Source organism: Lagopus leucura, unplaced genomic scaffold (assembly GCF_019238085.1).
Source record: "Lagopus leucura isolate 7727_CA_CO unplaced genomic scaffold, USGS_WTPT01 Super-Scaffold_100017, whole genome shotgun sequence".
Taxonomy (NCBI): domain Eukaryota; kingdom Metazoa; phylum Chordata; class Aves; order Galliformes; family Phasianidae; genus Lagopus; species Lagopus leucura.
In genome coordinates, this window is record NW_024962271.1 from 5643358 (window position 1) to 5660180 (window position 16823).

At 39.3% G+C, this 16823-nt stretch overlaps 1 long non-coding RNA gene across 2 annotated transcripts in view; it reads right to left on the reverse strand.

Annotated features, from left to right (window-relative positions):
- Positions 1-305: 305 nt before the first annotated feature.
- Positions 306-16823, reverse strand: part of LOC122183287 — a 78775-nt gene continuing 62257 nt past the window's right edge. For both annotated transcript variants that reach the window (XR_006180197.1, XR_006180196.1), the window contains 2 exons: positions 2491-2596; positions 306-1740 (listed from right to left, as the gene is read on the reverse strand). This is a non-coding gene — a long non-coding RNA (uncharacterized LOC122183287). The remainder of the gene's footprint in view (positions 1741-2490; positions 2597-16823) is intronic.

Sequence of the window (16823 nt, forward strand, 5' to 3'; positions counted from 1 at the left end):
CCTCTTTACTGCTTCTTTTAAAATTGCTCCTACTTGCACTGTAATATCCTTCATGACACAAAAAATTACATTCCTTTTCCCCAAAGTTCTGTTTGGAAGTAAACACCTCCAATAGTTCTTCAGTTTTGCAGAAAATGCAGAGCCTAACTGACACATCTTGGTTAAAATATGTCATGATCAAAGATTAAGTCCTCATCATGAAATGGCAGTTCTTAGTAAGATGCTTAAGAGGATAAAACTTTTGTGCGACAGATGTCACAATAAAACAAAGTAAAACTGTATGATCCAGGAAAATATAACAGTCTTTTATTCTTCTCGTCAGTGATGATAAATAGGGGGAGGAAAAGGAAATAACTTATATGCATTTATCTTGACACATCAGTTTTGGTGCATACAACACTTTAAGCAGCCAAAATTGAAAAAAAAAAAAATCTTATCAGGCGTGCATCAAATGGATTTGTCTACGTTGAGTTATATTACAAATTACAGTTGCATATTAATACATCTCTTGAGATTTACTTGTGCATCTGTGAGCCTCAAGAAGTGAAATATTTTACTCTCGTCATCATTCAACTCATGGCATAGTAACACTGCTTTTGCTGCACTTCACTGTGCCCAACTTTTACTGTCTAACCACTGCACTGATGTCATTTTTCATAACAGGCTACTGAAATTAAAAGCAAGGCAAGAAAGCAGAAGAAACAGGGGAAATGTGGAGGGCAAAATATATGCCACACCTACAGGAAGCCCATCCAAGTAAATGCACTTCATTTCAAAAAAAAGCAGGTGATTCCCAAAGCCTTACAGCCCAACTTTTTTGCCAAGTGCTCAGGAAGTGTCATTAGACAAACTAGACAAATCCATGACAGCCAGTCCGCCCAACTGCAGATATTCAGTTCTGCTATGTTGACATGCAAGCAAGCCCTCAAACACAAACTTAGCAAGTTCATTTCTAATGCACAAAACTGAAGTTACATAAATATTACCTAAGTCCATATGTACACGTGCAAGCAATGAAAAATTACAATACTAATTTCCTAAAGTATATACAGTTAAAACCTCCATTAAACATAGAGTAACAGTAATGAAAACATTTGATTTCAGTGTAATACAATGAAACTGCAGTGCCTGACATTTTAAAGACTAATTCCTTGCTCACCTATCTCTCACTTTTCCAGAATTATGTTGTATATCTTTGCTCCTACAATGGAAGCGTTGGCTTCTCTCCATTTTGCAGAAAGATACCAAGAGACAAAACACATATTAAGCCTTTTCCTACACATCCCACATACAAGCTATGCTAAGCATAATCCAGAAATTTCTCATCATCAAAACAACTAAGAAGAAACTTCCTAGTCTGAATATCAGAAATAAATATGTTTTTGCCATAACAGCTATGGTCCACTCAGGAACACGGAAGGCAGAGGAAATAAGTTGCGTTATTCACTCACACAAATCAACCACCATAGATGAAAATAGGAAAAGCCTCATAGAGCCTCCTACCCCATGCCAAAAAAATAACAATTTAGTCTACTTAAACAACTCACTCACTCAATTCAAATAAGCATTTTCCAGTAGTTGAAGAGCCCCCATTAGGCCTGGTTGTACTCTGAATGCCAAGAAATGCAGCTTTGGTCAACTTCATATTTGCAGCGATTTACATGCATTTTGTTTCCTGATGTGCGTTGGTTCCTGACGCTCATATGCAATGAGGCAAGGCAGACACCCAATAGCTCCTCTCTGCAAATATTCATTGTGATTAACTGAAGGATTCGATTTCTGGTTCTGTAATGGATTCATCTTTAAAACCTTTGAATGTTCAGACCCCATGCTTAGAGAGTGGTTTTACTTGCTAGGAAACAGATATGAAAAGAGAACACTGACAACCCAAGAACTGGACTAGCTTTTTAAATATTAATGGAGCATTCACAGGCACATTCCCCAGGCATGGTTGAACTGTGTTTTTCGTAGAATTCTACAAATCAGAAAAGAAATATAACCAACACAATGTGTTCCTTTAATTTCAGCCTCGTGTAGAGCAGCCTTACAGCTCCCAGTGTTTACCCAGATCCTACAAAGCTGGATTCAGTGGTCAATTAAAAGACTTGCCATTATTTCCCTTCTTCTGAGATTGCGGCTCATAAATAGGGCCAGAAGAGTCTCAGGAATTATTCCACCAGCCTGGTAATATTTTGTTGCCTCATTCAGGGGCCTTCAGTGTATTCTTACCCCAGCCACATGCACAAGGAGTAAAACAGATCACCCGTTGGCCCACTGCTTGAGTATTGTGTGGAATGGCTTTCATCAGTGCCAAAGCACAGCAGAGACCTCTTCTAGCACATAGGGTTGCAGAGTACAGCGCTCTTAGATTTGCATCTCATTTGAAGAAACAGACAATTTCAACTTGCCAAAATGTCTTCCATACATTACTTCAAATTATCAAAAGCAATAAAACACTCACTACTCAGTGTCGTGCTTTCAAAATCTTACCTTTCATGTCACCAATCTTTCAAACTAGGCAAAACACTCCCTTCCACTCTTGAAAGCAGGCTGCTTCACCTCCTCTCGTGGCCCACGAAAAGCACACTTGTATCTCCTAGAAAATTTTGCACACACAAAAAAAACAGTTTAGAGGAATTGGAGTTTATGATGATTTCTGACGTTCTGCATAAGGTAACAGATCTCCCCCAAATGAGACACAAATCAGGAGGGTCTCCCTGGAACCTGAGCTACTTAGATTTACAGTCAGGCAAAAAAAAATCACAATTCTGATTTGAAATATAATTGCCAAGTGCAAAACTTGCTTTGTCATTAGTGTGAAAGCAACACACTACCCAAAATCTTTTTCTCAACTCAACACAAACAAGGTTTAATAAACAAAAGACAGATATTTGAAACTGAACATGCTTTCCTTGCTGCAGAAGGCTTTAAGACTTATTTCAGAGATGATCTCATTTACTCTGTTATAGGAAAGAGATGCGAGTAATATAGAGCAATGGATGGAAAGGAAAAATATATTTTTCTGTATAGAACATGCACAAACCTATTTATGATATAAATAAATAAAAACCAGAAAATAATCTTGGTGAATTATATATATACACACACACTTTATGTAAAATGAAATGAAAAACATTAATCAGCACTTAATAAGCCCAACATATCTTTCCACAGAACAGCTGATAAGCATTCCCCTCTCCTTCCCTCCCACAGCAGCACTGATCTCCAAGTGTGTAAAATATTTTTGGACACTTGGTGGTTTGATCAAAATCTCCTGAAAGGTTCTCTTATGTCTCTTCTGTTTCCTGTTCTTTACATTTCATCCAGTACAACAACAGGGAAAAAAAAAAAAAGAAAAAAAAAAAAACCCTTCTGTTATTTCAGCTGGTAAGAATTTAAAAGCCTCACTGTAAATGCTGTGAAAACTGACAAAAAGATGCTTACTGCCTGTGGCATGCTGACGGAAGGAATACTTTCTCAAAGACTCTATTGCTCCTAATAGTAAATAAACAAACAAAAATATCACCTGAGTCACACAGTAGTTAATGACCAAAATACACCCGAGTAAATTAAAATTCTTCACAACTTTCATTGTTTATTCCTTAGTCTAAAAACACTACATTAGTCTAAATAATGGTAAGTATAATATATGACAATATTTGGGGCCCAATCCAGCAAGAACATCTCTAGCCTCCTTGACTATGGAAGACAGAGCATCTGACTGGAAACAGCTCCATCTTGTTCAGAGGAGAGGCTGTAGCTGCAGATGTCAAGGTGCAGGTCAACAGAGCAGCCATGAGCTGCAGAGCAGATCGGGCAGCAGAAGGGGTAAGGGTCATCAAAACCTCGACTGCCTCTCACCCGATGCCAGATCCCAAGTAGAACACAAAACAATTCTATTGCTATCCTCCACAGCACACAAAAAACACAAAGGACTAATTTACGGACTTCCACTCTTACAAACTTCTACTTAAGAGTCACATCCCAAAATATTTCTTAGATATTTTTTGCACATGCTTTAGTTCAGTTCAATTTTGCCACTTAAAGTTGCTCAAAATTTCAATTACAGCCATTAAATGTATCACCAGTTTGTGTCTACTTCTCCAATCTCAATGCTACCAGACTTTTTCTTTGGACCACACAGCTAGTTTGAGTTGCTGCAGCTGTTAGATGAAAGTCAGTTATAATTCAGTCTTATCTACAAGTAACAAAAACCGAGGAAAGCAAAACATAACATCGTTTTCCAGAAGAGTATTATAGCCCAGCAACCTGTAGAGACAAGAGAAAATGCAATACATTCTCTGTCAGGTAATTTGGGATTTGAGAGTGAGTTGACATAATTCTGATGATTTTTTTTCATTTTGATTTTTTAAAGGAACTTGATAAACACAGTAGAACTTTGTGATGCAACAGCAAAATAGAAGGGCAGCAGACCTTGTCACTTCCCTCACCCCAAGTGCTCCAGTTCTCTGGTTCGGAATTTTCATCCATCATCTTTAAGTAGTCACCTTAGAAAATGCCTAGAGAAATTCCTATCAAGAAAACAAAACCACACAGAAAAAAAACTACTGATTGGAATAGGCTGTGTTTTGGAAATCCATTGTAATCTCATCAATTGACAATCGTATTTCGAACTACCAGCAGCTGGAAGTCAAACGGGAAAAAGCTCCTTATAGCTAAATTAATCCATTCAAAATTCTATGCTATGATTGAAACCAAGCGTAGCTAATGACTTGAAACATCCAAAAAATTTCACCCATTCTGGTTTAGTTTCAAGGCTGGTCCCTGGTGGCAGGGAGGTGGCTTTGGCCACTGTGGCGGCACCGCCGAGCTCAGCCTTTGGGCTCTGTACAGCTTGGTGCAGGGTGTGCAGCCAGGAGCTGGAACAGCTGCCCTCGAGCTGTGACAACCAGCTGGCTCCTGTGGTCATGACAGAGGAAAAGGAAAAAAAAGTGGGTTCTAACATTTATTTTGACTGCCAAAATTGTCATCTTCTCAATGTTTAAAGCAGACAGGTCTCCAAAAACAAGCAAATGCTGCCTTCTAAAAACCTTCTAAAAATTGCCAAGTACAAGAAAATGTCTTTCAGACTAAATAAAGTCAGTAATGACAAACACATGAAGCAAAACTTTGTAGACTAATATAGTGATTAAATCGGAGCACTGTGCTTAGCTTTCCAGATAACTCTGATGCCAGACACAGTGTGGTTGGCATCCTTATGGCTGTGGGCTTTGAAAATGATTTCCTCTGAAAAAGACTTATCCTCCATCTATCCAGAAAAATAATTTTCTTTTTCCCTTTTGCTTCTACTGGAGAGGACAGTTCTTGCCAGCATACTGCCTGGCCATATACATGCACAGTCACACGCTGCATTTGCAAAAGAATTAGAACATGCTGATTTAAACTAATGGTTGCTAACTATATAACAATATAAATTTGCAAGAAAGACTTTGAAATGGAAATTGTGTATTTCATAACACATGATTAACAGTTCACTAAAAGAAGGCTGTCCAAATTATCAAACAATAGAACCATACTCTGCAAAGGCAAAAATAAGCTTGAAGTTATTCTAAGCAAAACAGTGACATCTGAAAGTTGTTGGAATTTTTTTTTTTTTTTTTTAAATCATCATTACCACTTGGCTATTAAAACTTGCACAGAAAATCTTCCAGGAGTTCTGAAGCACAGCTCTCCTAACCTCCCTCTTTTTCTCAATAGTCTGTACTAATATGACCCTGAAGTTCCAGCAGGAAACAACTCCAACAGCTTTTACCTGAGAAGATATAATTGAACATAACTTGAACTTCCGAAGTTTCTGCCAAAGAGACTAGAAGTTTATCTTACAAAACACTCTGAACCTCATAGAGCACTTTCAAAAACACTTAAATACAAAAGGGATCTTTGCTCCTTAAAAAAAGAGAGACAGAGAAACACACTGCAGCAAACTCTATCTTTCAGTCCAGGCATGTTCTGTGCTTAGGAATCCTGAGAAGCCCCAGAAAGGTCACACACATCCCAACACAGAAGAGAAGCACCATGTGACTCTTCACAAGGATATGGTCTCTCTTTTTTTTGTCAGCAGTCAATGCTCATGAGGAGGACAGAAGTTACTGAGGGACTGAAGAATTATGTTTGATAGGTATTCAAACCCTCACAGGAAAGAATGATAATCTAAAAGAAAAAAAAAAAAAAAGGCACTGTATTAACAAAGGCTTTTGGAGAAATGTTACATTGCTAGAAATGAGAATACAAAAAATGAAGTGCATTAATTATTTAGGTAAATGAGAAGTTACTAAAAAGATACACAAAATGTCAATTAATTCTAGAAGTGTTTCTATTCTTTCAGCTATTTTATTTTTAGGTGACAGGATTGCTTCTTGTGTGAAGCAGAGACCATTTCTCTGTGCAAATAACATGAGATCAAGTGAGCAGTCCAACACTGCATTATGCAGCTGTGAAATACCAAGTTTGAATTTGGTGGAGTAAACTCCATCCACTTTTTTGCATTCTTCAGTCTACTTTCTGTATGCTTCCCTCTATGTTTTAACACACAAGTGTACCTATAGATAGTCATGATTTTATGATTTTTGTTGTCAGTATTCCATATCATACCACCATGTAAATCACTGGGAGTTAAAGAATTAATGCTCCACTTCCATGGACTGCCAATTTTCCAAATACCTGGCTCTCAGAAGAGAAGAAATAAACACCCCAGAGGATTTTGTGTTCAGAGGAGAAGATAAAGCTGCAAGTCGCGGGACTCTCTGCTGCTGTCTGGCAGTATGCGGATGTGCGCGCCAGCTGTTCTGCCTTCAATTCAGAGTAAGGCCTTCTGTTTCAGACACTCTCTCTCAATTTTATCTATTGGCTTCAACTCCAATTATATGTTGTATCATATTGTGTTATCTTGCACTCCGATATCACGTTCAGTAAATTAACTTTCCTCCTCAGATCGTTGCTGCCGTTCTGTTTTTAGGCCCAGCTCCCATCTCCCTCCCCTTCCCCAGGCCGGTGGCCCTGCTGCTCCCCCGTCACAGACACAGACAGATCTAGAGATAACTCCGTGACAACATACATTAACAACCAACGACACAACAGTCCTACTCTGGCAGGGGGAACCAGTTCATTTGTTTAGAAAGAACGTAACAAAAACCCCCTTCAGCTGCTGCACAGTAAAATTAAGTGGCGTCAAATGAGTTTCTGCACGTGCCAAATCAGACCGCAGGACGTGGATGTGAGGGCTGCAGCCGCCATGACAGAAATACAGAGTACTGTTCGACAAGTGCCATTCTAGCACCACCAGACCAGATGTTCTGCTTGCACAAATCTATGCAACTTCACGAACCTCTGTGAAGATATCCATATAATCCAGTTTGGTTCCTCAGTACGGCAGCCTAAAATGGAGATTTGAAAGGCTGTGGGTGACTTGTGCTTTCCTTTGTAAGAGCAAACAACACGCAGCCCCTTGGCTGTAAAAATGAGCGATGTATCATATGCACATATGAAATACTCCTCCATGAAAGGGGCTCTTTGTTTTGTGATGATTAAATGATTCATGGCCACAGAACTGTGATGTGGATCACTACCAGTGACTTGGGACATGTTTTAAATCAGTAAGAAAGTTGTTCACACTTTTAATGCAATAGTGTAAATCAGGGCTTTTTTTTCCTTTTCTTTTTTTCTTTTTTTTCTTTTTTTTTCCAAAAGCTAAGCTGGCATGCATCAGAGCAACCTCTGAGACCAGCCAGGCCCTTACATTTAACTGCAGAGCTGTACAATTGAGCCTAATAAAATTAGGGTTACAGTCATATAGACAGATTTGCATACTATAAAGTAACACAAACAACTACAAATTTCAGCAGAAATTATGTGCAGTTTCTTCTACTCCTGTGATAATTCCACATACCAGCAATATCTTGTGCAACAAATGGGCAGCATTTAAAAAGCCAGTCTCTCTCTTAACTGACGATGTACTCTGCTTAGCAAGCGGTTCCAACCTATAATTGATCTGCACTCAGACTTTCTCCTAAACTTCTCCACTTGCTGAAGAGGAACACAGAAGTGTACTATTCAGTCCACCAGCCAAGCCCCCAGTTCTACAGCACCAGCTCTGACTTGTTCAGACTCCCAAGCTAAGACTATGATGATTTCACATGGTAACCCATCCACAGGCTGAAGGGCAAACACCACACGACAAGACTCAAAGGCCACATTCCTTAGCCTGCAGCACCCCAGAAGCTGAAGGAGGAATGCTAGGGCAGGTCATACCTTGTCAAGAAAGCAAGAAAACAGCCATACTTGTGGTTTTGCTCAATGTCCATCAGCACATGGATCTTTAAAGGAAAATGCTTCAGAGTACAGGATAAGGCGAAACATGCAAAGAGCACTTTTCTATCAGCAGCCTCGTGTTCTGTTCTAGTTTTATCTGGTCTGATTAGCTGGTAGGACTGCAAAACTACCTGCCACATTTATGTCAGGAAGTAGAGCCTACAGTGATGGCATGTTCCTGTCCCAGCTCCAAGCCCCAGCTTTACGATCAAAACACAGAGTGTCCTGCAGCAGCCCCAGCTGACAGTGGAGACCAGCAGCAGCTCCACACATGCCACTATAGGAGCACCAGTGCCTTCTCCCAGTATGAAAAGCAGCCACAGAGCAATTATCTGAGTCTCTGATTACATTAATAACCTACTAGTTGGCTTTGCACTAAGGAACATAACTCCTCTTTATTGCCTGTAGTTTGGAAAGCTCTTTGTATCTGGCAGAAGTGAGCATGAAGTCAGGCACCCAGCTTTCAGCCCAGCTGAAGCTGCCGGATTTGAGTTATACATGGCCAAACTCTTCTCTTTATACTCTTCTGGCCAGCTTTGCAAAAGGTTGCTCTATTAAGGAAGGATTGGCTGGACCACAGGCAGCAAAGCGCTTTTCTTGTAGTACTTTTTCACGTTCTCCTATTGAGATATTTCCGAACTAGGAAATATTACGAAACAAAGAACGAGTCCTGCTGTTGATTAAATAGCTGTGATTTAACTAGTAGGAAGTTTGCACATCTGTTTCTTTGTCTCTGTTTCTGCTGCTTGTACTACTGCAGAGATTATGTGCTGTGTGAGTCACATTAAAACTTCTAATATTAACAGCCTGATTTCCCACATTTGCTGTTTTCTCCAGAAGCATGAATTACAAAAGATTTCTCCTTCCCCCTCACTTTTGAAAGCAATTAAAAACAAACTATTTAACAAATCACTAACTGCCAAAAAGTGTTTGAATTAGATCTTTTATTTTCCCGGCTTTCTTGCATTTGACTTGGAACAGAACCAACTGGCTTCTGGATCTCTCCTCAACACGCACTTCTAACTAACATTCTGAAGTACCAAAACCAGCAAAACAAGAAAATATATGTTTTATGTTACTGCTATAACAAGCAAGAAGAATTTCCAGAGATGTACTCCTCCAGCAGGTATTGTTTGGATTTATTTCAAACATCATGTTACCAGTCTCTAAAAGATAGATGGTGGCTTGCTAATATCATTTTTTCCTCATTATTCAAAATAAACATTGATGCAAAGCAGAGGGGGCAAAGGAAAGAGAATGGAAGGGAGGTGGAAAAAAAATAATCACTCGCTCTCTATTTCTTAATAGTCTGGATAAGATGGATTTGTATGTTCTAGGCTTTCAGTAGCAGAAATAGAATTGCTGTATAAACGTCAGTTTGAGCAGAAATATCCGACAACTCCAGCCCCAGCCCCCGCCACCAGGTCTGATTACTGCCAGAACAGCCTTCTTCCAAACCCACGCTCAGAATGGTTTCATTGTAAATGGAAAGGGCCTCACTTTTCCAATGGAAACATTGTTATCTTGCAACAGCTGTTTATAGTTAACTACAGCCATACTTAAAGGCTTTAAAGTCTGCTTCTTGTTTAGTCTTGTAGGTATGGGAAAGGTTTTGGGTAGATTTAACTCATAGTGATCCGTCAGGACAGCAGCAGGAAGTCAGATGGAGCGCTGGAGAAGGTGCTGCATGGAGGCGGCAGTGCCTTAACCAAACCCCAGGAATAAAACCCCTCCTTTCTATTTGCCTCGCTCAGCAGTCCAAATTAATGAGAGGTTAAAATTTCTAGAGCTAACTCAGCAGAAGCCTCTCCAAAAGCATTTGTACAACCCAAAAAAAAAAAAAAAATAAGCAGCACAAAGTGCTTTGATACCAAAGCATGGGAACAAGAGGGAGAAAAGAGAAATAAGTCATTTTCTTTTTCTTCCCCCCCAATAAAACAAGAGGCTGCCCTCTCAGGTTTTGGTTCCCCTTGATTTAATGCTATTCCTTGCAAACTAATAACAGTGGTTATTTGGGATGCTTTAAAAATAAAAATAATAGTGGTAAAAGATTTTTTTTTTTTTTTTTTTTTTTTTTTTGCCAGCAATACCTCTCTCCTGTTTTTCCTTACAAATCTCAGCAGAAAATGATATCACTCAAAGCACTCCACACCATTTGGCTGGATTCTAAGAACACACAGAAGGAGGTGGCAAAGGCTTACAGTAATTAAAATGTGCTGCCACTAATGGGACACAACAAAGGGAGCCGGGAAAGAAGAAATGCTTACGTGCACACGGCTGTGCCTGCAAGGCAGCTCTGGTTCAACAGCGGTACAAATGCTTCCCACACCTAATTGCCACCAACAAGCTGTCTGCTTTGCAGTGGGTTGAGTGCAGTTAAGACACAGGATTTTTCCATGACCCTAATTCAAGGTTAGAAGACCACTATTCTCTGTGGCATTTCATACAGTGCCAGTTGTTCAGTAAATACTCAGCATGTCTAACTTCAGCCCCTAGCAGCTTTTGGCAACTTTCAGGAAGACACATGACACTTGATGACTCTGCTTGCAGCCTAACCCCTACAATTACATACAGATGGGAAGGAACAAGAGGTTTAGCATGATTTAGTTGTTTCTGTGCCACCTCTTTCCATATTCATAAGTTACACTTTTCAAACGATGTATTTTTATCAAGACCTTGTGCGGCACATTCCTTTTACTGTAATAATTTAAAAATTATTTTGAGCACGCAGTTACATTTGTTAAGCTTGCAGGCTCTTATGACAAATAAGGAAAACTCTGATTAAGTCTAGCAGTTTTTTTTCCTAATTCTTTAATTACAGTATTCAACCCATTTGTAACGTTCTTAAGTACTTCCTCCCTCCTCCCCACTACAGCTGTCAGGCAAAGTGGTACAGATCATTTTGATTAGATTAGGCCAAGCTACTAGGTTGTACTCACTTCTTTCGCCCTACTCTCTAGAAGAGCATTGTGCTACAATTAGCAAGCTTCACTTGCTGATCCTGTAGCTGTTCTTAGGTTCAAAATTATCTGGGGCTATCCTGAAACACTTCTCCCGGAGAATTATTTAATAGGTTGATGAATAGCTCTGAACATATAGAAGCCTTCTCTTTGTTGTTCAAAAGTTTTCTTTTGGCAGCCTGGGATGTGCCAAGAATAAAATTCTTGGGTTATAAGATTTTTAGCACCGGTTAAGCTGTGAGCAGACTGGCTGCGCGTACCCATCGCGCCGCAGTGGTGAGAACGCAGGAATGTAAGGCTCCATATAGGAGACTGCCGACTGGCGTGAACTGTAGCATCCCAGCCATCTGCTCAACAAGTATGTTATATTTTGTGTTGCCAAAATAATCTTAAGTGGGATACGTATGCCTCTAAATGTCCGATGCAAAAGAGCACTGAGCTCTTTCACGTTCTGGCACCTTTACTTGTAGCTGAGCACACTTTGAGCTCAAGCTCCAAATTTTGATTTTTCACTATTAACCCTGCAAAACAATTGAAACTCTCTAGCAACAAAAATGCATGTGCACATTTGAGAGCATCTCGGTGCAGAACAAGAAATTCATCTTTCAACTGGGAGCCGAAATAATTTGCAAGAAGTAGCATCAGGCGTTCAGCATGGGTTATCATTGATGCAAAACCCAGAGAAACGTGTTAGTTAACACAGGGAAGCATCTTCTGCCTTCACAAAGGAGGGCTTTTAATTTATACCTCACCAATAAAAACGAGGAGAAGCAGCACTTCTGTTTAAAGAAAGCAGCAGTCTTTTCAATCAGAAACACTGTTCTGACCACTGAAAGACTCTCAAGGGCAGTTACATTGTTATGAGCTATTATCCAATGAACAGACCTTCCTTTCCAATGCTCCTTCCTTCTTGGGTTGTCCTATTTCAGGAGTCAACATTTGTTCTCCTCTTTCTTTTATTTGGTATCAACTGAAATTATTTTAGATAAAGGAAGGAAGGACTTTCTTCACTACTTGTACAGAACTGAAGACAGTTACTGCAGATCCAAGAATCAATACCAGCTAGCACTTACATAACTGAGTTCAGAGAACAGCACAAGCAACCAAAGATTAGGACAGAACATGGACTTGTAAAGCTAGGAATTAAAAGCATGGCAGACTTTTCTGTAAAATGACTGAATTAAATTAGAGAGAGATGAACTTTTTCCGAGTACAATTAGAAAGACTTGAAGAATTAGCCTTCAGCATGACAAAGAGCCAAAATGCATCACATACCCAGATCACTCACAATTGAATAATTCCCAGAAATTTATTTCCAGAAGAGATATGAAGGCTGCAACACAAAGGTTTTCCTTCGGTTTTACTGAAGTAGTCAGTCAGGTGCCACGGTGCCCAGCTGGCAGGTTCAGCTACCAATTTATTTTCATGGGCTTTAGACACCAAGAACACGTCCAATTAATTAACTGCAGGCCTCAATGTCCTGTGAAGTCAATGGAAGGTCATCTGCTGACTCAGCTGTAGTTCTACAGCTGATTCGATTCTACTGCTCTGGGTGAATAATGTTGTCTATGAGGCAGGGTTTTTTTTATAAAAAAAAAAGTATTTATAAACTAGATAGTTTTGTAACAAATACATAAGGAAAAACGGGATGTAAGAAGTTACGTTCCATTTCAAAGACAACATTCAGTTTTAGAAAGTATTTTACACTATGATTGATAGAACTAGATACCAACTTTCGCACTGTATTTATGCCAGATGAATACACTTTTACTTCACGCACACAAATCAGGACAACCTAGGTTCTTTAAAGTTTATAAAATGGTTATACTTTACAAAAAAAAAAGTGCTGCATTTAGGAGAATCCAACAGCAATCTCCACAGCCAGTAAGCTACATGCTAGCATCCAGAGAACCATTCTTACCATCCCACAATGCATAGTTTATGGGCAACTTGCAATCAAAATTAAGAGTTCCTGAGTTTATGTCAGAAGGAATTTCACTACAAAGCCAACACACGGAAGCAGAGACTCAGAGTTATGAATTGGGTAAGAAACAATTAACTATAAGAAAAACAAACATGCACCCTCAGTAACTCCAAATAAATAAATGATTTTGTTTATGTGATGAGAAGCCACATTTTTTCCAGTTACATCAGTGAAAACCCAAGACAGATATATAATCAGAGTTCAACTAGACTTACACTAATGTATCTGTAAGAAAAGTAGCTCCAAGTGTTTGCTGATTAACTGCCTCACTACTTTTTGTACATCTTTTTTTTTCCTCCTTAACTACAGAGTGGTGTGGTTGGAAAAACGTACACTGCATCGTTCCCTACCACAGACAACGAGCTTGGAGAGTCTGAAACATTCCTAACTTGCAAATAAAAGACTTCTGAAGCATTTAAAACAGGCAGCGCTTGAAACCAGGAAGACAAATTATGTCATTCAGAAATAATACAATAATTAGATTAAGATTTACATATTGATAGAACTTACAGTAACATCGTAAGATGCAACCGCAATCTTCCCTTCTTTCCGTACACTGAATTAGGTGCACTACTCTTCAATCTCTGAAGACAAATTTTGCACTAAACTTCTAGGAAAAAAACAACAACTAACAGAACTGTAAGATGTGAAGTGCAAAGGAGCCTGCAGTGCCCAACTGCCAACTGCTCAGGGTGTTCCAAAGGAGCATTAGGCACAGAGACAGAGGGAGGGCAGGAGGTAGGTCAGTGCAGGACATAGTGACTAGTGCTGTGCCTCCTGCCCAAAGCTGGGGATTTGGCAACCTGCTGAGACAGCTGTCATTCTCCTCTTTATGGACTATAGCAGCAAACCTATTCACTGCACTATGATTCTGTGTTGGATGCGAAGCCACAGGCCACTGGGGTTCCGTGCTTATTGCTCCAAATGTTCAAGTACAGAAGATTTTGATCAGTATTTTCAGACCGTATATCACGTCCTCATATTAGTCCCGTTCCTCTGAAGCAGAGGTGAGTGAGGATGTTGCAGGGGTCTTGGAACCCACTTCGGCACTGAAGCCTTGTACCTGTATTCACTGTACACAGGGAGTATGCTAAAGTCAGGGCTGCTGCTCCCACATCAACACTTGGATCATCCTTTGACCACTGTGTTCAAAGCAATGACTCTTTGCAATTCAAAAAGCATCTAAACACATTACTCATCTCATTTGTCTCCTACTTCTGTGCTGCTGTGAACAAACCACATTTAAACATTGGGAAAGATCATCATGAAGTTTAAAAATTCTTAAAGCTTCACTTCATGTAATACTTCTGCACAAGAACTTTAACTGCAACTGAGTTTTCAGTAAGATTATCTCTATTGCATGGACAATCTGAAAATGTATGGATTGTACCATTTACAATACCAACAGATGGAAGTTGTTTAGCAATGAAGGTATTTTGAATAGAGACAATAACTGTGCATTGTAAAACCATGACAGCCATCTCTCCTGAAGATGAAAGCACCACGTGTGGTAACAACAGCAAACCTCAATCCTGTTCCAGTTCACGTGTGCTCCCTTCCCCATAAAACACTGACATTTATCATCAGCTGAATTTAAACCGCCCTTGTTATTAGAAAGCCATAATGTCCTAGGAAGGCTCCCTTTGCTGCTCTGTGCTTCCACCCACCCACTTCCCAGCTCTGACATCCATAGCACTGCTGCATCTCCTCATCATCCCCTTGCCTGCCTAGTGCAAGTGCTGGCCTGGGCGCACTGCTTCCTTGTTACTGAACAAAAAGTCATTTTTTCCCCTTTACCAACCCAGTCTTCTAACAGAATTAATTTAAATTACTATGTAAAATGTAATCTGCTTTGCAATAGGTCACTTAGAGAAATATGATTTTGCTTTCAGGATCTCTTTCCATTATGCTAATTTCAAATGAAGGTCCACGAACACCATTAGACCACAACTTTTATTTCTGCAATGCTGGGCAGTCAGGCATTAAAGGAAGTGTCAGTTAATAGTGCGCATGGTGTGAAGTTACAAAACTAAAAATACACTTTTAATAATATTATAATCAAAATGCTGGTCAGGCCTTTGGACTATAAGGAGTCATTAGAGCAACATTAAGCTGTTCACAAAAGCTTTACTTTTTTCTTACCTCTGCCCCTGGTGGGTGATTTGATTTCCTTTTTTTTATTTTTAAATTAACCAGAATTTTCTTCTGAAGTTTGCACCTGACCACAGAAATTGAACTTCATCATACCCCAGACCTCTAAAACGTACATTCAAGTTACTAAAAAAAAAAAAAATAAAAAAAAATAAAAAGGACAAGACACATTCCTGTACAAAAAGAATTATACAGTTTTAAATTGACACACTTCGCCATTTCTTCTTAAAATAAAACATTTGCTTAAGCTTTCATTCTGTATCACAGTCTGACAGTGACATAAGAATAGTTTGCCTCCTATCCAAGGCTACTTTCAGAATTAGAAGTCTGAATTAGCAAGGACCACATCAGAGTTGCAGTTGTTCAGTTATGTTAATGACAACCAATGCAAAACTAAAGCTAGGAAACAGCTTCAATCAAGGATGTCCACCAATATTTCTAAAACCTAGAAGGCACACCAACGTAAGAAATGTGTCTCCACACTGAAGCGCCTGCTTTCATCATTTCACACAGGTTTGCGGAGTCCTAAAAACAGTGAAAGTAGTCTAATGAATTGTAATGTATTCTTCTGGGATTTATCTATTAAAAAGTGGTAAAACATCAATTAATATTTTCAGGGCCGATTGTATGTGCTGGCCCTTTGCTCCACTCTATAGGCCTCCGGCAATCTGAAGACAAGAAGAATTTCCCAAGTTAGGAAGAGGGATGGAAAATATTAATAATAAGGTCAAGATTAGAAAGATTAGAATAGGAACAAAATATTTCACAGAGAGCTTGCAAAAATGAAAAAAGAAAAAGAAATCAACAGAAAAACAACCACCATTATTTGCTGAAGAGAACAATGAATTACTGAGATAAGGTTATAGAACTCTGATATGTTACATTTAATGGTGGATTACAAAAGGGTGTGTAATGATTCAAATCTCTTACAGGATATCAAGAAAGTAAGTGATGCAGACCAGTTTGCAGAATCTCAAGATTTTCTCCTGGATTCAGAAATATATTTAAATAGAATGGCACCAGCTGTATCCTGATGTGCTATGTGATGAGAATTGGAAAAAGAAAAGAGAAAGCAAGTCAATTTCATTTTTATCCTGACTGCAACATCTTCTAAACTAAATATATACAGGGAGGGGAGAAAGACCTTGGATAAGTTCAGATTTCAAAGTATCCTTACTACATCTCATGAAGGAGCTCACCGACCAGAAGAGAGACCTACCCCAGAAATCTCAACACCTCATACTGAGTCTCCCCAGAGCTCTCCAGCATGAAGGTCCTTGAAGCTTGCCCTCCCTTTCAGCTCGCCAACAAAACAAAACACTTAGCACTTGCTCTTTGATGGTTTAGTGAGCTGAACGCTTGGAAAACTACTTTTAAGGTTACATCCTTATGACTAAAAT